This window comes from Mustela erminea, chromosome 3 (genome assembly GCF_009829155.1).
Source record: "Mustela erminea isolate mMusErm1 chromosome 3, mMusErm1.Pri, whole genome shotgun sequence".
In the NCBI taxonomy this organism is placed as follows: domain Eukaryota; kingdom Metazoa; phylum Chordata; class Mammalia; order Carnivora; family Mustelidae; genus Mustela; species Mustela erminea.
In genome coordinates this window covers 76,877,760-76,900,907 of record NC_045616.1, presented here as the reverse complement: position 1 = coordinate 76,900,907, position 23,148 = coordinate 76,877,760, and the positions used below count along the sequence as shown (strand labels likewise).

General features: G+C 38.8%; 1 long non-coding RNA gene across 3 annotated transcripts in view; it reads right to left on the bottom strand.

Moving 5' to 3' along the window:
- The window catches only part of LOC116586342, a 45,894-nt gene extending 27,893 nt beyond the window's left edge, over positions 1–18,001 (bottom strand). Inside the window, exons 1-4 of one of the 3 annotated variants that reach the window (XR_004283987.1) lie at positions 17,804–18,001; positions 13,442–13,591; positions 11,704–11,763; positions 10,431–10,613 (exon numbers count right to left, since the gene is read on the bottom strand). This is a non-coding gene — a long non-coding RNA (uncharacterized LOC116586342). Of the gene's footprint in view, positions 1–10,430; positions 10,614–11,703; positions 11,764–13,441; positions 13,592–17,803 lie in introns of those variants that run through there. The other 2 variants (XR_004283986.1, XR_004283988.1) reach the window with 2 other exon arrangements.
- Positions 18,002–23,148: the final 5,147 nt, after the last annotated feature.

The window sequence follows — 23,148 nt, the reverse complement described above, 5'->3', positions numbered from 1 at the left end:
TATCCCTGGAATAAATCCCACTTGTCATGGTGAACAATCCTTTTAATAATATACTGTTGGATCCTATTGGTTAGTATTTTGGTGAGAATTTTCACATCCATGTTCATCAAGGATATTGGTCTGTAATTCTCTCTCTCTCTCTTTTTTTTTTTTTTTTAAAGATTCTTATTTATTTATTTATTTGACAGTCAGAGATCACAAGTAGGCAGAGAGGCAGACAGAGAGAGAGGGGAGGAAGCAGGCTCCCCGCGGAGCAGAGAGCCCGATGCGGGGCTCGATCCCAGGACTGGGATCATGACCTGAGCCGAAGACAGAGGGTTTAGTCCACTGAGCCACCCAGGCGCCCCTGTAATTCTCTTTTACGATGGGATCTTTGTCTGGTTTGGGGATCAAGGTAATGATGGCCTCATAAAATGAGTTTGGAAGTTTTCCTTTCATTTCTATTTTTTGGAACAGTTTTAGGAGAATAGGAATTAATTCTTCTTTAAATGTTTGGTAGAATTCCCCTGGAAAGCCATCTGGTCCTGTGCTGTTGTTTATTGGGATATTTTTGATGACTGCTTCAATCTCCTTAATGGTTATGGGTCTCTCAGATTTTCTGTTTCTTCCTGGTTCAGATTTGGTAGTTTTTATGTCTCTAGGAATGCATCCATTTCTTCCAGATTGTCAAATTTGCTGGCATATAGTTTCTCATAATGTGTTCTTATAATTGTATTTCTTGGGTATTGGTTGTGATCTTGCCTTTTTCATTCATTATTTTATTCATTTGGGATCTTTCTCTTTTCTTTTTGATCAGTTTAGCCAGGGTTTTATCATTCTCATTAATTCTTTCAAAGCACCAGCTCCTAGTTTCATTGATTTGTTCTACTGTTGGTTTTTTGTTTGTTTGTTTCTATTTCATTGAGTTCTGCTCTGACCTTTATTATTTCTCTTCTCCTGCTGGGTTTAGGCTTTCTTTGCTGTTCTTTCTCCAGCTCCTTGAGGTGTAAGGGTTAGGTTGTGTATTTGAGAACTTTCTTGTTTCTTGAGAAAGGCTTGTATTGCTATATTTTCCTCCCAGGACTGCCTTTGTTGTGTCCCACAAATTTTGAACCATTGTGTTTTCATTATCATTTGTCTCCATGAATTTTTTTCAATTCTTCTTTAATTTCCTGGTTGACCCACTCATTCTTTATAGGATGCTCTTTAGCCTCCATATATTTGGGTTCTTTCCAACTTTCCTCTTGTGATTGAGTTCTAGCTTCAGAGCATTGTGTTCTGAAAACATGCAGGGAATGATCCCAATCTTTTGATACCAGTTGAGACCTGATTTATAACCCAGGATGTGATCTATTCTGGAGAATGTTCCATGTGCACTAGAGAAGAATGTGAATTCTGTTGCTTTAGGATGGAATGTTCTGAATATATCTGTTATGTCCATCTGGTCCAGTGTGTCATTTAAGGCCTTTATTTCCTTGTTGATCTTTTGCTTGGGTAATCTGTCCATTTCAGTGAGTGGAGTGTTAAAGTCCCCTACTATTACTGTATTATTGTTGATGTGTTTCTTTGACTTTGTTATTAATTTGTTTATACAGCTGGTTGCTCCCATGTTAGGGGCATAGATATTTAAAATTGTTAGACAATTGTTGGACAGACCCTTTCAATATAATATAGTGTCCTTCCTCATCTCTTATTATAGTCTTTGGCTTAAAATCTAATTTCTCTGATATAAGGATTGTCACCCAGCTTTCTTTTGATGTCCATTACCATGGTAAATTGTTTTCCACCCCCTCACTTTAAATCTGGAGATGTCTTTGGGTCTAAAATGAGTTTCTTGTAGACAGCATTTGATGGGTTTTGTTTTTTTTTATCCATTCTGATGCCCTGTGTCTTTTGATTGGAGCATTTCCCCCATTTATATTCAGGGTAACTATTGAGAGAAAGGAATTTAGTGCCACTGTGTTGCCTGTAAGGTGACTATTACTGTATATTGTCTCTGCTCCTTTCTGGTCTACTACTTTTAGGCTCTCTCTTTGCTTAGAGGACCCCTTTCAATATGTCCTGTAGAGCTGGTTTGGTATTTACAAATTCTTTTAGTTTTTGTTTGTCCTGGAAGCTTTTCATCTCTTCTTCTATTTTCACTGATAGCCTAGCTGGATATAGTATTCTTGGCTCCATGTTTTTCTCATTTAGTGCTCTGAATTTGTCATGCCAGTTCTTTCTGGCTGCCAGGTCTCTGTAATAAGTCCTCTGCCAATCGAATATTTTTACCATTGTATGTTACAGACTTCTTGTCCCTGGCAGCTTTCAGGATTTTCTCTTTGTCGCTAAGACTTGTAAATTTTACTATTAGATGATGGGGTGTGGACCTAGTCTTATTAGATGATGGGGTGTGGACCTAGTTCTCTGCACCTGCTGGATTTTGATGCTTGTTCCCTTTGCCATATTAGGGAAATTCTCTACAATAATTCTCTCCAATATATCGTCTGTTCCCCTCTCTCTTTCTTCTTCTTCTGTTACCCCAGTTATTCGAATGTTGTTTCATCTTATGTTATCACTTATCTCTCAAATTCTCCCCACATGGTCCAGTAGTTGTTTGTCTCTCTTTTTCTCAGCTTCTTTATTCTCCATCATTTTGTCTTGTATATCACTAATTCTCTCTTCTGCCTCTTTTATCCTAGCAGTAAGAGCCTCCATATTTTTATTGCAGCTCACTAATAACTTTTTTGATTTCAGCTTGGTTAGATTTTAGTTCTTTTATATTTCTCCAGAAGGGGCTTTTATTTCTCCAGACAGGGTTTCTCTAATATCTTCCATGCCTTTTTCAAGCCCAGCTAGCACCTTGAGATTTGTCATTCTGAGCTCTAGATCTGACATATTACTAATGTCCGTATTGATTAGGTCCCTAGCCTTCTGTACTACCTTTTATTATTTTTTATTTTTTATTTTTTTTGTGGTGAGTTTTTCTGTCTTGTCATTTTATCCAGATAAGAATATATGAAGGAGAGATTAAAATACTAAAAGGGTGGCAAGGACCCCAGGAAAATGTGCTTTAACCAAATCAGAAGAGACCCCAAATTGTGGGGGAAGAAGGGAGGTAACAAGTTCAGAAAAAGAAAAATTTTAAAAAGAAAAAATAAAGAAAAATATAAAAAAGAAAAAATATATATTAGACTGGTGAATAGAACAGAGTCACCCACTTAATTTTGGGACTATTTTGGTTTCTTAGAAGAAATTACCCCCCAAAATTTTAAAGAAAGAAAAAAATATATATATATACACATACATAACATACACACACAAAATAAGGGTAAACAAAATGAAGGGATGGTATATGACTATAAAGATGAAAAGAAATTTTTTTAATTTCTAAAAAAAGGAGAGTTGATAAGATAAATTGGTTGGGAGAATAAAGAAAAAAAGTATAGAGACTTTGCTCGGGCTGGAGACTAGAACAAAGCCCTGTGCTAGATTTATGGTATATTTTGATCTATTAGAAGAAGTTGTATCCCAATTTTTTTTAGAAGAAAAAACCCTATGTGTATACACATATATAAAGTTAAAGTATAAAGTATACACAAATACATACTTTATACTTTAAAGTTTACATAAAGTATACATACTATAAAGTATACACAATACATACTTTATAAAGATAAAGTATACACAAGATAAAGTTAGATACACTGAAGGATAAAATATGACTATAATAATGGAGTTTCAAAAAGATTTTTTTAATGAAAGGTATTGTTAAGATAAACTAGTTAAAAAACATTAAAAGATGAAAAAGTTAATAAAATTTTAGCATAAGAAAAAAATAAAATTGAAAAAATTTAATTAACTTTGCAAGACTAAAGAATCATAGGGAGAAAGCCATGAATTCCATGCTTTTCTTTCTCCTCCTCTGGAATTTGCTGTCCTCCTTGGTAAGTGAACTTGGTCTTGGCTGGATTTCTTGCTGATCTTCTGGTGGAGGGGCCTGCTGTAGTGATTCTCAAGTGTCTTTGCCCAAGAAGGAATTGCAACACCCTCACTAGGGATCTGGGCTAAGTAATCTGTTCGCTTTGGGGAGCTTTTGTTCCCTGAATGCTTTCTGTCAAGTTCTGTAGCATGGGAATGAAAATGGCGGGCTCCCAGTCTCCGGCCCGGAGGAGCTGAGAGCTCGGGGCCTCACTCCTCACTGTGCCCTCGGAAAAAAGCGCTCTATCACTCCCGTCTCCCTGGCCTCCAGCCGGGCTCCAAGTTCGCCCAACCTCTGACCAAGCGTCTCTGTCTCTGGCACACAGCCTTGCCTGGAGTCTCCAAACCCTGCAGATCCCTGCACTCTTCCAGGGGGGTCTCCCTGGATATTGTGGGGTCCCTGTTCAAAGAGCAGTGGCCTGACTGTGTCACAGATCACAGTTTAAGATAACCCCAAGTTTAAGATAAACCCTCGGCTCCATCTATATAGCCAGTTTCCCCGCTCTAATACCTGTGAGCTCTGTGACACTCAGATATCCCTGATCCTTCTGTGACCCTGCGGCACCTGACACCACACTGTCCCCACAGGAGCTTCACTCCAGCTAGCCTCTGGAGTGATGTCCCACAGTGGAGCAGACTTTTAAAAGTTCTGATTTTGTGCTCTGTTGCTCTACCTCTTGCTGGGAGCCGGCCCCTCCCCCTGCAGTCTATCTTCCCGGTCGCTTTGGATTCACTTCTCCCCTGGTCCTACCTTTCAGAAAGTGGTCGATTTTCTGTTTCTAGAATTGCTGCATTTCTTCTCTTTGATCTCCTGTTGGATTTGTAGGTATTAGGAATGGTTTGATAAACTACTTAGTTGATCTCCTGCTACCTGACGTTGTCTCAGCCTGCTACTCCTCTGCCATCTTGACTCCTTCCCTAATATGGCTTTAAATATGACATCTTACCATTTACTTTCTATTTGTCCCATATGTTCCTTGTTTTCCCTTTTCTTCTCATTCTTCCTTCTATTGGAATAATGGGGTTTTAAAAATAATTTAATTTTATTCCCTTGTTGGCTTATTAGCTCTAACCCTATGGGGGTTTTAGTAGTTGCATTTGAATTTATATTATACATCTTTAACTGTGCTAGTTCACATTCAGATTATGTATCACTTCATGTATAGTATAAGAACCTTACAAAAGTCATCTCCCATTGTTCTCCTCTAAGCCTTTGTGCTATATTTCTCATACATTTTACCTTTGCATATGTTATGAATTCACAATACTTTGGTCTTACTTTTGTTTAAATAGTCAGTTATCTTTTAAAGAAGTTTAAATGGTAAGAGTCTTTTCTATTTACCCACTTACTTATCATTGTAGTTACCATTGCTAATGTTCATTCTTCTAGATCAATCTTTCCACATGATATCATATTCCTTCCACTGGAAGGATTTTAAACAATTCCTACAGTGAAAGGCTGCTATAGCTGAGTTCTTTCATCATTTACATATCTGAAAAAATTTTGATTTCATTTCATTTTTGGAATGTGTTTTTACTGGGTATAGAATTCTAGATCAGCAGTAAACATACTGTTCCACTGTCTCCTAGACTGTATTTTTGTCTAATAATAAGTTCAATTATTCTTTTTTTATAAGATTTTATTTATTTATTTGACAGACAGAGATCACAAGTAGGCAGGCAGAGAGAGAGAGAGGAAGAGAAGCAGACTTCCCACTGAGCAGAGAGCCCAATTCGGGGCTTGATCCCAGGATCTTGGGATCACAACCTGAGCTGAAGGCAGAGGCTTTAACCCACTGAGCCACCCAGGTGCCCCCAGTGTTATTCTTTTTTTATTTTTTTTAAAGATTTTATTTATTCATTTTACAGACAGAGATCACAAGTAGGCAGAGAAGCAGGCAGAGAGAGAGGAGGAAGCAGGCTCCACGCCGAGCAGAAAGCCTGATGCGGGGCTCGATCCCAGGACCCCAAGACCATGACCCGAGCCAAAGGCAGAGGCTTTAACCCACTGAGCCACCCAGGCGCCGCCCCCCCCCCACCGTGTTATTCTTATCACTGATTTTCTGTATATATTTTTTGTCCTCTGACAGATTCCAAGATTTTTTTCTCTTCATCAGCATTTCTCAGAAATTTATAACAATGTACTTTGGTATGGTCTTTTTCCATATTTTTATGTTTGGCATTTTTCAAAGCTTTCTTAGATTTGTGATTTTATAGTTTCCATCAAATTTATAAATTTGTCGGTGATTTCAGTTGTTTTCTATCCCTACCCCCTTTCTCTCCATTAGAAAGTCCCATATGTGTATATTGGGCCTTTTTGGTAGGCTGAGAATGAAATGAGAGCAGAATATTCAGGTTAGAGGGTTCAGCAGATTGTTAGAAAGTAAGGATTACAGCTGAGAAGAGAGATCACGGATGAAATATACATTTGGGATATATCTGAATAGAGGTGGTAGTGGAAGCTCTAGAGGTTTTTGATTACTCTGAATGATAATGATATAAAAAGTAGAAGTGGTCTGCCCTTATATCCTGGTCATATGTGGATGATTGGCTACTAGTAAAAAGGTCAGCAATCACACATAACCTCGTCATGGAAGTTATTTATGCAAACATTAGCCTCTTTGCCAGTCCTCAAATCCGCTCAGTTTGGGGACATTACATTCTCTCATCCTTGGTTCCCCTTCCCCAGATATTGACTTTGTGAACTTCTCATCTCATTTAGTTCCCTGATGAAGTGGCGACGCAGAGCGGACAAACCCGTCTGAAACAACCTGCACTTTTACTCTGACTCTTTTTAACCCTGCTTAGTTTCCGTCATAGCACTTACCACTACCTGGTAAATGTTAGTGTGTGATTTTAATCTCTTCTCTATACCTAGAATGGAACTCCATGAAAGAAACATTCTTGTCTTACTTCCTGCTTGATCACCAGTACTTTGCTTATAAGATATGCTTAATTATGTTTGCTAATCAAATTCATAAGGTGGGTTTTTTTTAACACTTGTAGTGGAATTACTGAAATACTTTGGAAAATGACATAATGGAAAGAGTTACATATAGTATTTTGAGCATTACCAACACGCAAGGTTATATCAGGAAACACTTTTATGTAAATTAAATGTCATAAGACTTCTTTGGCATTTAATACAGGCAAGATTTGTCTCTGTGATCCCAAATCAGTAGAGAGAGGTGGTGCCTCATCAGGTAGAATGAGAACAGAGTAGACCAGGTGCTTTGGCCCCGGGGGAGATCAGAACATTGGGCCTCATGCAGCAGAAGGAAAAGAAATGAGGGGAGATTATGCCTGTTTCCACATTTTTAATCACTATTCTAAGCCACAGTAAGTAGGTGGTTTGTAAAATTCAGAGGATGCTAAGTCCAATATCCACTTTTCAGTGCTCCCCCTGTGTGGTCCCTTTTGCAGCATGGTGTTCTTGCTCACTCTTATTTTCTAATGCTTCTTTACAGGTTCCTTTTCTCTTGTATACTCATTCTTGTTCTCCATGTTTCTTTCCTTGGCTCCCAGCTCCTTTTCCTAACACTCTTTCTCTAGGTGATGTAGATGTTTTATATATGAACTCTCCTGCCCTGATGTCTTTTGGAAGCATTTCACCCACATAGCTCACCATTTAATACTTGTCTGTGTCATGTCGTTTAGACATTTGAAATTTGGAATGGGCAAAACTGATGGATAAGGTCAGGGTTTGGACTTCACTCAGAAATAGAGACATCGTTAATGATGGGATAAAAGAAGGCACAGATGTGCAGGGAGGATGACCATTGCACCATTGCTTGCTAATAATTTCAAAAGCTGGTAGTTCAAAATGTCCCAATGTCAAAAACACTAACCTCAAACTATCATAGTATCAGTGTACCATGTACTGAAATAGCTGTTTCTTCAATGCATGGCTGAGACAGTCCCATTATTGAAGTCTGAGTGGTGTAACATTTGGAAAACCATGTGTCTTTCCTTCTCTTTTCCTGACTTCTAAGTGATCATCTCTGAAACATAACAATGTCTGTGTAGCAGCAAGAAGGGGTACAGACCTACTAGGCCTTATGCTAATGGACTGGTCTGATTACTCCAGGTTTCATGGCTCAGTGGTGCTACTTATTTAATTTACTTCCACATTTTTGTCTTGTTATTTATTTTTAGGTCTTCTAAGGATAACTACATTGAGCTGGACCTAAAAATCAGTGTTTAATGGACTAGATTTAAAAAATGCCTCACAGACCAGGAATTTTGGAATTTTTCCACTTTAAGTGAATGACTATCTACTGATGTTCATATGAAAGATAGGAAGATTGCCAATATATCTTGAATAAAAGCACCTTCCGATAGATGCTTACAGTTGTATAGAAAGGAAGTTACATAACATCAAGATCATGAAATTGATAACAAGTGACTTTAATGATCTTAGTAGAATAAAGTGATTTCAGACACGTAACAAATACTTAGTATTTGTAACTTAGTATTTCTAAGTATTTGTAAATATTTAGTATAAGTAACAAATACTTAGTAAGTGTCTAGGATGTATCAAATACTGAACCTAGAAATTCAGCAGTGGTATTGGTGGAAGGAAGAGGTAGAGGCAGACTGTGCATTCAGTGGGCTTGCACAGTATGTGTGGTGAGAATGTTACGAGAGGGAAACCCGTCAAGAATAATGAAAGACTACCTAGGCTTGGGGTTAAGGAAGATTCTGTGCAGAAAGTAACACCTAAATTAAGACCTAATAGACAGTCAGGAGACAGCCAGGCAGAGGTGCCTGGGTGACACAATTGGTTAATTGTCTGACTCTTGGTTTGAGCTCAGGTCGTGATCTCAGGGCCCTGATCTCAGGTCATGGGATTGAGCCCTGCACCAGGTTCTGCATTCAGCATGGATTCTGCTTGGGATTCTTTCTCCCCTCTCCCTCTGCCACTACCCCTGCTCTTTCCCTTCTTTCTCTCTCTCAAATAAATAAATAAATCTTAAAAAGAGAGAGAGAGAACCAGGCAAAGAGGCTGAGGGAATAATGTTGCAAAGAAGGGACGGCATGTGTGAGGACCCAGAGGATAGGGTATGTACAAGAACCCAAAAGAAGAGAAATGCTGTTTAAGTCTAAGTGTAAATGGGGAGGGGCAAGAGGAAATTAGTACCTATGAGCAAAGGTCAGATAACACAGGGCTTTGTATGACAGTAAGAGGAGTTTGGACCTTATCTTAACAAAGCAGATACCCACAATATCAGAATACCATCTTGGAAGGCAGAGATGACACTGATTTTTCCCCAAACCATAGGGTAGTGCAAGAATCTCCCAGCTGCCCAGAATATGGGAAGCACGATGCTGAGATTCAGGATATAGGAGGAATTGATTTCAAGAAGCACATGTCTGTGAGTTACAGAATTAGCAGCACTCTCCAGTGCTTTATTAAGGCTCCCATAGCTTTTAATTTAAATTCAGCTCCTGTAGCTTTGCATTTTGTGATTCTCCCAATAGAGAAGGGAATTAAGCAAACGAGAGAGACTCAAACAAAAGGAAGCCCAGAAGATGGTAAATTGCCAGGCGCAATCAAGGCTGACGAAGGTGTGACTGCAGCTATTGACCTATGCTGTTGCCATGGAAACCAAAGCTCTGTGGTCCTGGAGTGCTTTCCCTTTTTAAGGACAGATCAGTCTTAGAGAATAGTTAAGACTGCAAATTACCGAAGTTGGATCATCCATGGCCACACGTATTCCACACTCTTTTTTGTGACAGAGACATTGGGTCCAAGGCAGGCTCCCTAGAAGCCCAGAAGCTATCAGGGGTTAATCAGCGAAGGACAGAGTTTTAGCTGTTGCCTCAGAGCCATGTCCCCAGCTCCACTATACTAGACGGACATATTAATTGTGATAATTTGGGAGGAGGGATATCATTAACTGGGTTTTTACAAAGTAACGTATGATTTTTAAATAATCAAATGAGGAGATCTGAAACCCATGAAGCAAATACATACAAATGTACTTTCTCTTTTTCTTCTAAGGTGTGTGTGAGGAGACTGTAGTCCTTTTTAGGTTCCTGGCAATGGAGTGCCTTCTAAGCACCAAGCACCATAATAATGCTTTGTGTGAATTATCTTTCTTTGTTCACCCACAGCCCTATTACAAGGATAGTGTGTTATTATCCCCATTTTATAGGAGAAGATTGAGATTTAGGGAAGTTAAAATTTGGCCACAGTGCTACATATTAAAAAAACATGCAGGCAGTATTTGAACTCCATCATTTGGCTGCCAGACACTGCCTCATTTTTTTTTTATTATAGCATTTTTGGTAGATTATAATATCTTCTGTCTTACTATTATGGAATTTCAAATCTAGGGAATAACTTGGAAGTCATCTAAACTGACTTCCTCATTTTGAAAAGAACAGTGAGACCCAGGAAGTTTCTGTCACTTCCACAAGTAAATTAATTCCCCCAGGGAATTAACGACTAACAGAGACCAGAACTCTGGGCTTTTCAACATACCTTGCTGCCTTTCTTATCAACTGGAAATATGAACTTTGTATTTGTCTTTTTTTTCCAAGTCTTTCGCATAGCTACCTCTTGAGTCTTCTTTAAGACCTTGCCTTTTCTCTGTTCTGTTTTAGCTGAGCATTCTCTTCTCTGTGTCTAGAAGTGGTGCTGATTTATTCAACATGAAGCATAGGCAGGCCTAAAAGAGCAGAGTATACAGATTTTGTAATGCATGTGGCTCTTGTGCGGCTGGAACTCTGCAAGGAGGGCAATCAGTCAGAAGTGGAGTGATGCACCACAGGTTCTCTTAGCCATTCTTTCCTAAAACGTCCTCTTTTGTTACCTTGTCTCATCTGGGAGAATTCGTCTAGACTATATACACTTTTAGGTCAATTATCTAGTAAGAGAAAAACATGAGCCGTGGAAGAGGAGCACTGGGGGGCAGGGCAGAGGGGCAGGGGGAGGAAGTGGGGAAATGTCTGTGGCAACTGCATTGCAGCAGAATGGCTGGAGAGTGAGTTCCAAGGAACAGCTAATGACAAAGTAAATATCCTCTCTGGGCCGGTATGGCCAGGGCCTGCAAGCTATTTTCAGTCTGTTTGTTCCAAGAGACTTCAAGGAGAACATTGTGCCTTACCAGCAAGGGAAAAACCTGACATTCCATTTTAAGGGAGAATCCCATTTTAAAAGCAAGAGATGAACAAGCAAAAGCAAAGCAATGGTTACTTTTAAATTTGCTAGATCAACTAAGGAAGACTTCGAGCAAGAATCTGGGAGAGGACTGGAAAAGAAGAGAGGGAAAATTTAACCAAGGGGGACTGAGGAGCTGCACAAGAAAGGGAAGCCTCCATGGAGTTATAGGGGCCTCGTGGAGACCTCAAGAGAGAAAGTTCTGGTGAAAGTTGAAAACGCACACTTCTGTAGAGGCTAGGCAGGGACATGTAGTTGTGAATTAGACCTGCTAAAGGGCAGCTGAGTGCTGAGTCTTGAATGTGGGGTAAGTAGAACAGCTGCCCAAATTGTCCTACCTTTTAGGACACTGTGCTTCCCAATCAGTAATCCAACAAAATGTCTCCCTTAGCTCTACATCATGATGCAGTGGTTGTTTCTGTCACTTCTAATGCCTCATGCAGATCTTTATTTTACCAATGAAACTGTTTCTAATTCAAGGATAGTATAGTACTAAAGGAAACCAGAGGGGAAGTGGAACTCTCTTCATCTAAGAACGATTTTCATTTCCTCTTTTAATTAGCTGTGTTACTTAATATAACAATACCTTCTTCACCCACGTGTGCTGAACAAGAAAACTTTGAGGCTTCATTGTGGAAGAATCTCTCCCATTGCACTTACTGCGAAAAAAATAAGAGATCTTACTCTCACCCCCTTTTCAAAGGCCAGGTTAAATCCCAGGTCATTTATGAATACCAGAAATCCAAAATGACCTGTCCATTTGTCCACTTCCTTCCTTTACCCATCTACCCATCCATTTATTCACTCAGCCTTCCATTCATCCACAAATATTTAGTGAGAGCCTATTAGTTATTAGGCATTGTAATAGTAGGGACAGAGGACTCAAGACTGGATAAAAACATGCAATGCCTGTAGTCTAGATGAAAGCCCAAAATGAAAAATCACACAAAAAAATGCAAAAATAGAAATATAAATAAATGTTCTGAGGGGAAAAAGAAATGTGGTGATATTAAATCTAATAAAAGATCTTGAACTTGATATCTTCAGGCAGTCAGGGCAGCCAACTTACACACTAGTTTACCAATGTACTAATTACATAAGCAGAATTTACCTAGAAAGAAAACAAGAATTAATGACTGCCTATCTGCAAAAGAGGCCCATTATTATAGAACATTATCATTTGTGTTGGCTTGTTTGTTTAAAAGAAAGGGCAAAATCTCAAATTGCTTTGAAGGGTTTGTAATTACTATTTAAAGTAATTAGAAGGAAACATGAAAATGTTGGTTGGGAAAATTCCACAGAGATTAGCATTCTTTACACAGGTCTGGCATTAAATATTTCTTTGCAGTGTCACAAAGTGGAGGAAATAAATGTTAAAACTTACCGCAAACCAGTTCTAGGGAAAATAATTCACACAAAGCATTATTATAGTGCTGGGTGCTTAGAAAGCATTCCATGGCCAGGAACCTAAGAGGACTACAGCAAAAGTTATCCTCTCTGAGCCAGAAAATCCACAGCTGAGAAGTGGTAATAAGAAGTGGTAATAATAACTCTGAAAGCTTACTGTGAATACTGAATGTGGGGTGCCTGGATGGCTTAGTCAGTTAAGTGTCTGCCTTCAGATTAGGTCAGGATCCCAGGGTCCTGGGATCAAGCCCCACATTGGGCTCCTGCTCAGTGGAAAGCCTGTTTCTCCTTCTCCCTTTGTCCCTCCCTCACTTGTGCTCGCTCTCTCTCTCTCAAATAAATAAAATCTTTTAAAAATATAAGTGAAAATACCTCCAGCATTAAGGTTATTTAATGCCCTGAGATGTGTGTAAAGCATTCATCTGCTGAATAACTCATCTCAGTTACCTTACCTACCTATCCTTGCTGGACTCTTAAAGACTACTTTCACATTTTTTTCTCCGAAGACTTTGTGCATTGAAATATTTTTCTTAATGAAATCAGCTTGATTGATTCTATAATAATTCCATTTGTGATTTTCAAGGATCATGAACTTTTAACTACAAGTCAGAAATTCTGATTGGCATGGTTACAACTGAATTTATATATTTTTCAAACGAAAGAAACCAGAGTTGCCTACACCATTTCATCATCATTTTTGTAATTCAAAATAGCTACCTCTCATGTGAATAGCAAAGCAGCTTTGGTCCAAATTCCTTTCCAGGAAAATTCAAGAACGCCAAGCCAAGAGCAAGGTTGAAGGAGGTGGGACTGGAGGTAGATGAGGTATGTGTCCCACCCCACCCCAATAGTCCGGAGGGTCCCAATGCACTAAGAAGAACTAACTCCCTAATTTCAACATGTGTTGATGAAAAAAATATGTATCTATACCTGTATTTAGACTCAAAACCATACACTTTGTTGTTTCTCAGCTTTCCATTGATTCTCCCATTAAGTCGTTGTCTGACATGTGTGGTATGATTCTGTTGTCACAGTGAGGTCTCATCTTCTGAAACTTGCAGACTTATTTTTTGATGAACTCTAAAACAAAGGGTATTAAAATAGCACGGTCAAGTCTGTATTTCTGCCCTAAAGTTGGCTTTTTGTACACCTTGCTTCCTGTCCTTGGCTGCCACATTTTGCAAGCCGCCCTCCATAGAGCATTATAGAGTGCCTTGAGAAATTCTCATGATAGGTTCAGAAGTAATATCTTGGGGGGAAAAAAGTCCATAAAAATTATATGCTCTCCCTTCTGGCCATGGCATGTTGATATCAGTTACCTCTTTTCAATTACCAAGGTTGTCAGTATGGTCTGGGGTTACTTTCCTCACTTTAAGCTGTGAGTTGAGTGTGTGTACTGCCTAGGAGTAAGGATGGTAGAGAGCTGTTTTTGCCCAGGTCGAGGTGATTTAAGGGAGTCAAAAGTCCTACTCTTACATCCCTACTGCCTGTCACAGAGTTTAAAACTCCACTACTACTGAGTTTTCCCTTTATCCACAGTTTCTAGAATTACTTTGTTTAGATGTCTAAAGATATACAAAAAAATGTATAAGTTCAGTATGTGATGTGATCTTCAACGATTACCGCTTCTTAATACTTTCATGAGTTGATGTTTCACATAAGTGACAGGAATTTGGAAAAGAATCACTACACATTTGACTGACTAATGAACTGCTTTCTTCTACGACAAATGGTAGCTGAGTGCAGAGGTTGTGGGTTACCGGCTAGGTCTGGGGGAAGGATACCATGTAAGTTTAGACAGCTTTGGGTAAAAAGATAACTTGAGAAAATAATGCCAAATTGTCTTCATTTTGCTTCTATGCTCTCCCCTCCTGGTCCTTTATTATCCTTTCTAATCTCTGACTTTCATCACTATGTCTACTTAATTCACAGTGTCTCTCATGGCCCTACAGGCATAAATGCATGCACTAGCTCAGCACAATATTAAACTGAGGGTACAGATATGTGAAAGGCAATTCTCTGCCTCAGAGGAGTTTATGTTCTGCTTAACCTTTTAACCACTTTTTTCACTTTCAAATCGTGGACTAATATTGCCACTCACTTGTTAATTTGCATTATTATGCCTGCAAACCCTTGAAACCCAGCATGATTCTAGGTATAACATGCATTCCTTTATTTAAAAAAAAAAAAAAAAAAAAGAAGAAGAAGAGCTTTCCTATGCCAGGGACCATTCCAGACTGTAGTGACAGAAAGATGATCTCAAAGAACTCAGAGACTATTGTGAAAGCCATAAAAATTAACCAACAGCTCTAGTATACCATGATAAGTGCTATCTGTAGTAGAAGTGCACGTTCATAGCTATGTGAACAGAGATGAGGAAGTCTACATACATCTGCTCAAGGGGGTGAAGTGTGTCATCTGGACGAAAGTCATGTTGAGCTAAGATTGAGGAATGACACAAGTTTTCATGGCTGTCGAAGTTCCTGGAAATATTATACACCTGTCTTGATATGAGAGACAATCTGGGCCTAATCACTCTGGGGACCCTATAGGGCATCATGAGAAAACAAGAAGCATCGTGATAAATTCTGGGGCAACCAGACGTCAGAGGGAGTTTTGATGCTTGGAAAATATTAAAAGTGAGAGAAAGCCTCAAGAAAGAGATGTGGAAAGCTGTTAACATAAACATACATGGACACTTTTTCTTAGTATTTTGTAGAAAATATATATGCGAGTATAAATAGACATTTCAAACAGAGGAAACTTAATAAGGGGATCGGTTACAAAAGTGTTGCGGGATATTTAATAAGGCGGTTGTTGCAAAGAGAGATAATTTTACACAGATAGTTTTACTCAGTAACTGCAGGAATCAGTTCCCTCCCCTACTGTAGGGAGAACCAAAGTGAAATGGGGCAGCCTAGAGGCCACAGTTACCTTGCGCCTGAGGCCGCTGCCTGGGAAATCATCCAGGAATGGATGCTCCTCAGCCACTTACTGCAGGAGTCCCACCAGAGGGTGGAACCAAAAGCTTCTCACTTTATCCCACCTTCCCATCTAACAAAAAGCCAATTGACAAGCAGGTCTGGAAGTTTGCAAAATATGTGTACAGCTTCCTATCTCCAGGAGTATAGAGGAGAATGTGGAGGAATGACTGTGGGGTCAAGAGATAGTTGACACTCTCTGGTGATCACACGTCCTTGGGAAATCTCTTGCCTTCTTCCTTCTTCCTCCGCCACCAGGTCTTCACCCACAAAAAACAGTATAGAGGACACATACGTAAGTGTTTCCATTTTCTTCCTCATTATCCACATACATAGTCATGTCATGTCCACTCTCAGGAAATGGGAAATCTAAGTATGTCCTAGAGCAAATGAGAGAAAGTATGAACGAATAGGGGAGATGCAGGTTTAGGAGTGAGCCTTTAAAAACTAAGCAGAGGAGGCTAGTAGTAATTATCTCAGAAAAATAAGTTTCCTCCATTCTCAATCCGTTCTTACCAACACAAAGAATAGAATGTATCCACTTAGTTTATACATTTATGCTTTCCTTTGATATTTTTAGGTCAGCATATCTTGTTCACTCTCACTGTTACAGATGTAAGTAGAAATTAAGTTGTATTTTTACAGCCAACAGTTTCTGATAATGAAATGTGACAAAGCTAACTCCAATAAGTTGCTATTCATGTTGTTCAAATATGCTCTATTGTACATATTTGGGTAGAAAAATAAGATGTATCTGCTTCAAAAGGAGATTAAATGACTAAAGATTAGAGAACAATGACAAGTAGAAAACTCAATAGAAGAAACAAAAATAGATACATAGCCAAAGAAAGAAGTTTCTGTTTTCAGTTTAATTTATGGAAGAGTTCTGTTTTTAATAAGAAAAATAATTAACATTTGTTGATCTTTAAGAGATTAGTATAAAAATGAAAAAGGAGTTAAAGTAAACACAGTCGGGAAAAATTTTATGCTTTTGCTTTTATATTTCTTTTTCCTTTGTGTAACCTTGAATTTTTAAAGGTACCACATGTCAGTGGTCCACAATCATACAATATTCTTTTGGGTACATGTTAAATGGTAATTAGTGTCACTCGATTGGAAATTTAGAAGAAGACGTCAAGCAATGCCAGGACTTAAGAATATAAAGCAAAATTCATACCCTTCAATTCATTTGCAAAGTTATGAAAGCATCCTATAACTATTAGATATTTGGAGGCAGTTTTTATGGCGTGGGGTCCTAATAGATATATTTAAGAGGTTGGAAGGATTTTACCATAATCTCATCTCTCAGGTAATTCCATTGAATAAGGGAGTCCTGCAGACCTTTCCTCTAGTTGTTTCCTCTTGCTAGAATGCTTTCCCCAAGATTTCCACTTAGCTGGTTTCCTCACTCTGTTCAAGCATGACCACTGAACGTGCCTCACTCACTTTATAATAGCAGCTGACACTTTCCGAAGGCAGCAAAATGTCTTAAGATGTCAATTAGCCAAAAAGAGCAACTCTAATAGACAAATTTTTAAAAATGTAACAGTAATGTATTTACATATTTCAATACTCAAAAGAGGAAGAGAGTTTACGCTGAAGTTTTCCCTTTTGTCCCTTCCCATACTTCCCACTCTCACTTCTTCTTCTTTTTTTTTTTTTTTTAAAGATTTTATTTATTTACTTGACAGAGAGAGATCACAAGTAGGCAGAGAGGCAGGCAGAGAGAGAGAGAGAGGAGGAAGCAGGCTCCCTGCTGAGCAGAGAGCCCGATGCGGGACTCGATCCCAGGACCCTGAGATCATGACCCGAGCCGAAGGCAGCGGCCCAACCCACTGAGCCACCCAGGCGCCCCCACTCTCACTTCTTGATGCCAGCAAAGGCACTGTGATCGGGGACATAACCTACACATTAGTAGTGGATCACTCCACAGGATGGAGCCCATGGCCGGTTCCTCTGTTAATAAAAATATGGAGAGTTTACACTATTACAGGACACATGCCCCTGAGACATGTTACACAGTTTAATGGACCGCGATATTTCATTTTCTATCTCATATGGATAATTACTTTAAAGAAATCCCTGGAGCACCAAAACATTACGTTGTGATGTAGAGTGAGTGTTATTTCTTTGGAGAGCAGTGATCAATTCTTTAATGCCTGCGGGGATCACCTCATAGAGAAGAACATTCATGACTATTTGTATTTTGTTTAATGGTTGTATTAGTCAAGATTATACAGAGAAACAAAATATATGTGTATACATAAGCACACACATATGTAAACAGATTTATTGTAAGAAATCAGCTCACCTGATTATGAAGAGTGGGAAGTCACATGATCTACCTTCTGCAAGCTGGAGACCCAGGAAGGCAGGGGGTGAGAGTCGGAGAGCTGATGGTGTAGATTCTTGCCTAGATTTGAAACCTGAGACCAGAAGTGCCAAGGGTAGGAGATATTTATTCAATTCAAACACTGAGGCAGAGACAACAGGAACCCACCCTTCCTTTACTCTTTTGTTCTCTTCAGCCCCTCCAGTGATCTGGTGAAACCCATGTGCATTGGGGAGGGCCGTTTGTTTTATTCAGTTCACTGACTCAAAGGCTAATATTTTTGGAAAACAACCTCACAGACACACATAGAATAATGGGCATCCTCTGGTCTGGTCAAGTTGACATAAAATTAACCATCACGATGGTCAGTTTTTAAACAACATATTTCATAAATGAAACATAAATAACACACAAATAATTAAATTTCCTCTCAATGTAAACGAGAAAGAGGAAGTTACTGTGTGACTCATCTTTGTGAATAATTCAAACCCTCTAAAAAGGCAAAACTTACACATAAACTTAGCAGATTTATTATTCTACTGACACTTAGAACTAGTCTATAGTTTCGGTAACATGAGCTTAATTAATTCCTTTATTGCTTCCCACTTGATGTTAATGCTTTCCAGGGATATATCTACGCTCATTTTGATATATAACTAGAGCTGTAGTATTGTTTATTTTGATAACTTCTTGCAGTCAGAGTAATTTTAGCAGACGCAAAAGTCATAAAATACCTTCTCAGACCAGCCAAGGATTTTTCATTAGCAACAGATGGGACAAAGAATTTGACTGCTTTCCCCTAAGTGAGTCTCTTTTAGTGGACACATTTTATTTTATTTTTTTCAAGACTTTATTTATTTATCTGACAAAGAGAGAAAGATCACAACTAGGCAGAGGCAGGCAGATAGAGGGGGAAGCAGGCTCCCTGCTGAGCAGAGAGCCCCATGCAGGGCTCAATCCCAGGACCCCAAGACCATGATCTGAACTGAAGGCAGAGGCTCAACCCACTGAGCCACCCAGGTGCCCCAAGTGGACACATTTTATTTATTATTTCACTTACTTTCACTTAAGTCCTCATTTCTTGTGTGGATATTATTACTGGCATTATTTTATCTTTTGGTGTCTTCCCCCAGACATAATATATTTTTAGGTCATCACTTTGCTAGCATTTCACACTTCACTGTCTTGTCATTATATTATGTTATTATGCTATGACCTAGTCTGTTAGCATTATTATAAACAAATGTATTCCTTATTAGAATTTTATTATCAGTAGTACTATATAGGAGCTTCGCCTTCTGGCCACAAGGGGTTAACTGTAGGTAGTTAGCTCTCCTCATAAAGAGCGTTGATTTATTATTTATTATCCTGGAATAGTGTTAATTTCCTTCTCCACTTGGCCTTGTGTGTGGTACTGATACCAACACCCTCTTAAACTCCCTTTTCACCTGATTTTTATATTGGAACACCTGGAACGCTCATTCCTTTGTAGTTTTGGTATAGATTCCATTTTTTCCCCCAGAACTTCTTGGTTTTCTCCAGGCTTCTTTTCTTTATTCTTTTCCCTATGCACAGATGGAAGCAAGAGCATGTCTATTTTTTATAAACAGACGTAGAGCAGCTATATAAAATTACAGGAAACGGAACACCTTTATATATAGTAGTGTTAAAGAACAAAAATTCAACTGAGTAAATTTGAAGATCTCATTAGCTTTATTAAACAATTCATGAATTGGACACCATCCCAGCTAGTGGAGTAGAGCAGAGCTCCAAGGAATTGCGCCAAATGGAAGGTTTTTATAGGAAGGAGGTTGGGGCAAAGAAGTTATTATCAACAATGGAAAAGAAAGGATTGTTTCAGATAAGGTCACCTTTCCTTAACAGAGAGTCTCATTAGAAAGATCACCTCATCTTCCTTTTTTAGAATGTTTAGGGCCTATGTGACAGATTATTTCGTTGGTGCTAACCAGCTAAGACTACACTTCTGGAGAGAGATTGAAATTGCCAGTAAGTTAGGTATTAAGCCCCTGTTTGGTTACTTGGCCTCAGTGGCTCCCTTTTGGGCACAATTTATTTTCTTTCTTTTTTTTTTTTTTTTTAACAGTAGTAACTTTTTTGTTTGTGTTAAAGTCATTGTAAATTTAAATATACCCTATTATATTCACACTTTTTTGCAGTGCTAGTATCTTTTAAAAATATTTATACAAACTGTTCTCTGTAGACTGATATTAGGAACTCCCTGATTTTTACAGCAAACCTTTTTCAACTTAACATAGCAATTATTACATCTGTTGTTTAAAGTTCAAATGATCACAGCTTGACTGATGAAACCATTTTGTGTGGGTTTATCCTTTCAACACTGCCTTCTTCTTGGTAAAAATTGGACATATTCTCGTATTTCTCTCTCCTAAGACATGGAATTCACTGCTTTTCTGCAGTATCCCTTGCTCTTAGTTGAGGAGAGTATGAGAATAAAAAATCTCGGCGCTAGGATAGCACAAGAGTGTCGGGGGTGAGCAAAAATGTTCCGTCTGCATTTGTTCTATTCTCATTAGTAGCAAAGGTAAAATACATGTGTGTGTCTATGTGTGTATATACATAGGTACACACATGTATATACACATACACATTTCTTTTTTTAATGAATTTTTTTTAATTTTTTATTTTTTATAAACATATAATATATTTTTATCCCCAGGGGTACAGGTATGTGAAAAGCCAGGTTTATACACTTCACAGCACTCACCATAGCACATACCCTCCCCAATGTCCATAACCCCACCCCCCTTCTCCGAACCTACCTCACACATTTCTTTTTAAGGAGTGAATTCACACTGATTTTTCTAATTTAAACATACAATGTTTCATCAGCAACTAAGATTTCCTCTACGTGAACAGATATGACATTTTTTTAAAAGACTGTGTTTATTGATTTGAGAGAAGGAGTGAGAGAGAGAGAGCACAAGTAGAGGGATTGGCAGAAGGAGAGGGAGAAGCAGGTTCCCCTGACTTGGAGCTGGATCGTAGGCCTCTGGAATCATGACCCATGCCAAAGGCAGACACTTAACCTACTGAGCCACCCAGGCACCCCAGAGACAACAGTTTGATGTTCCCACCCTGACAGATACTACATTACTACAGAAGAAAATGCTTAGCTAATGATCATGCTCAGCATTTCACCCTATTTCTGCTAAATGATGAAGTCTCACCTTAATCCTGCCAGCAGTTCTATTTTTGAAGCGGAGGACTTGCTTTATAGAATGCATTTTACTAGAGTCGTGATCCCACGGCCAGGGGATGCATGGGAGTGCCACCAGGCAGTCATGAAGGGCTGCGAGCTGTGAAGGGCCCCCACACCAGCTTTAAGGCTCTGCAACCACTCCCTTATGATTCACCATCATTTTTGAACAAGTCTTTGCATTTTTCCTTTGCCACAGAACCCTGCAAATTATATAACCCAGTCCTGCCCATAATGCATGAGCTAGTAGATTAGAATTTAAGGTCCTAGTTCCTTTACCCTTTTATTCATCCAAAGTAAGCAGCAAGTTCTTAGCATGTGTCCTTCCAATGAATAACAAATCATATTAAATCCCGGAGACTCCCCAATTCCCATATGCGATTCAAATGCTGTATCACCGACAGGAAAATCAGCATGAATATTTGACTGGTTACTTAAAGTCCCTGGGAGACTTAAAAGTACAGATTTCTGGAACCTCCCAAAATGAATCCAAACCTTTTGGAATGGAAGAGAGTAATCTGTACTTTTACAAATCTCTTGGCTTTGTTTTGTTTTGTTTTATGCCCGTGAGTGGTATGGAACACGAGGCTCCGTTACATTAGGCTGTCGAAATCTGTGACATGAGCTGCTTGTGTTACCAAAGTCACTTCCTATTGGGTATTTATCTGATATGATTTCTGTCTGTTTCTGCGCTACAGCAGGGTACCTCTGTGGAGGGAACCAGCAATTACTACTCTCATCCACTGTGGGTGTGAGACCTCTTAGTTCTCCTAATCATGCTCAGCTAACACTGCCAGCAAAACATTGGCGGAGTGAGTCCTTTTCGTGTCTAGTTGTTTTTTCCCCTGACCCCAGATGTCTATTTCCTGTGGTAACTATGTGGGCTTTTCCATTATAACTTATTCCCCTTTCTCCTTCCTGAATCTGATGTTAATCACAACTGTTACTTTCTTCTGCTTGGCCTTGCTGCTTTTGTGGGGAAAAGAGAACAGAAGACAGGAGCGAAGCAGAAGCAGAAGTACCATTTTAATGTAGCCACCTGGCAAGTGCTTGGTGCTATCCTGACACTTACACGGCATAATCATTGACAAGGAATGGATTATTTCCTCCTGCACTCTTTTCCTGAGGTACAGAGTCTAGGGCTTGTGAGATCCTCAAGGAACCAGGACCTTAGACAAACAACCGAAAAAGGAAGAATTAACTCTAAAGGCACAAAATAAAACTGCAAATACAGAATTAGTAAGTGCTAACTAAATATATTTTACATTTACTTAATTATTCCTATTACTCATCATATAAATTCATTATATTTGAAAATAATTTGTAAGAATTCTTCACTTTGCAAGAATCCCTGAATATACCTAATTATTGCTGAGAATTATAATCAAATGTTAATTAAATGCATTACCTGTATGCAAATAATTTCAGAAACAAAATTATAAGATCCATTTCAATTTTTTAATGAGAAAAATATGTTTAGGGACACAAAAGTCAACTTAAAGCACTCCAAGTAACCAAAACTGAGACAATTTGAGCAATAAAATAAATAACATTAGATTACAACCTAAAGTATAAAATTAATAGCTATGAGTCTGACATAAATAAGTTTGTGAATATAAAAATTTATTTCATGTGAGATCTGGATAGTTTTTATGTGTTTAAATACTGTAGGGAGGAGCACCTGGGTGGCTCCGTCGGTTAAGCAGCTGCCTTCGGCTCAGGTCATGATCCCGGGGTCTTAGGATCGAGGCCCACATCAGGCTCCCTGCTCTGCAGAGAGCCTGCTTCTCCCTCTCCCTCTGCCTGCGGCTCTGTCTACTTGTACTCTCTATCTCTGTGTCAAATAAATAAAACCTTAAAAAAAAAAGAAAAGAAAAGAAAAAAAATGCTATGCGGACACCATGAAACCTAAGATTGCCAAAAGACCCCTAAGGTCTTAAGATGACCCCATTATGTACACTGCCTACAGGCTCACATCCCTGCTTTAATACAAGTTTTTTTTTTGAAAGTCAGATTATAGTTGAAATTATTAGTAAACATTACCCCAACCTGCTATGTTGTAGTGATAATTTAAAATGTTTTGCTA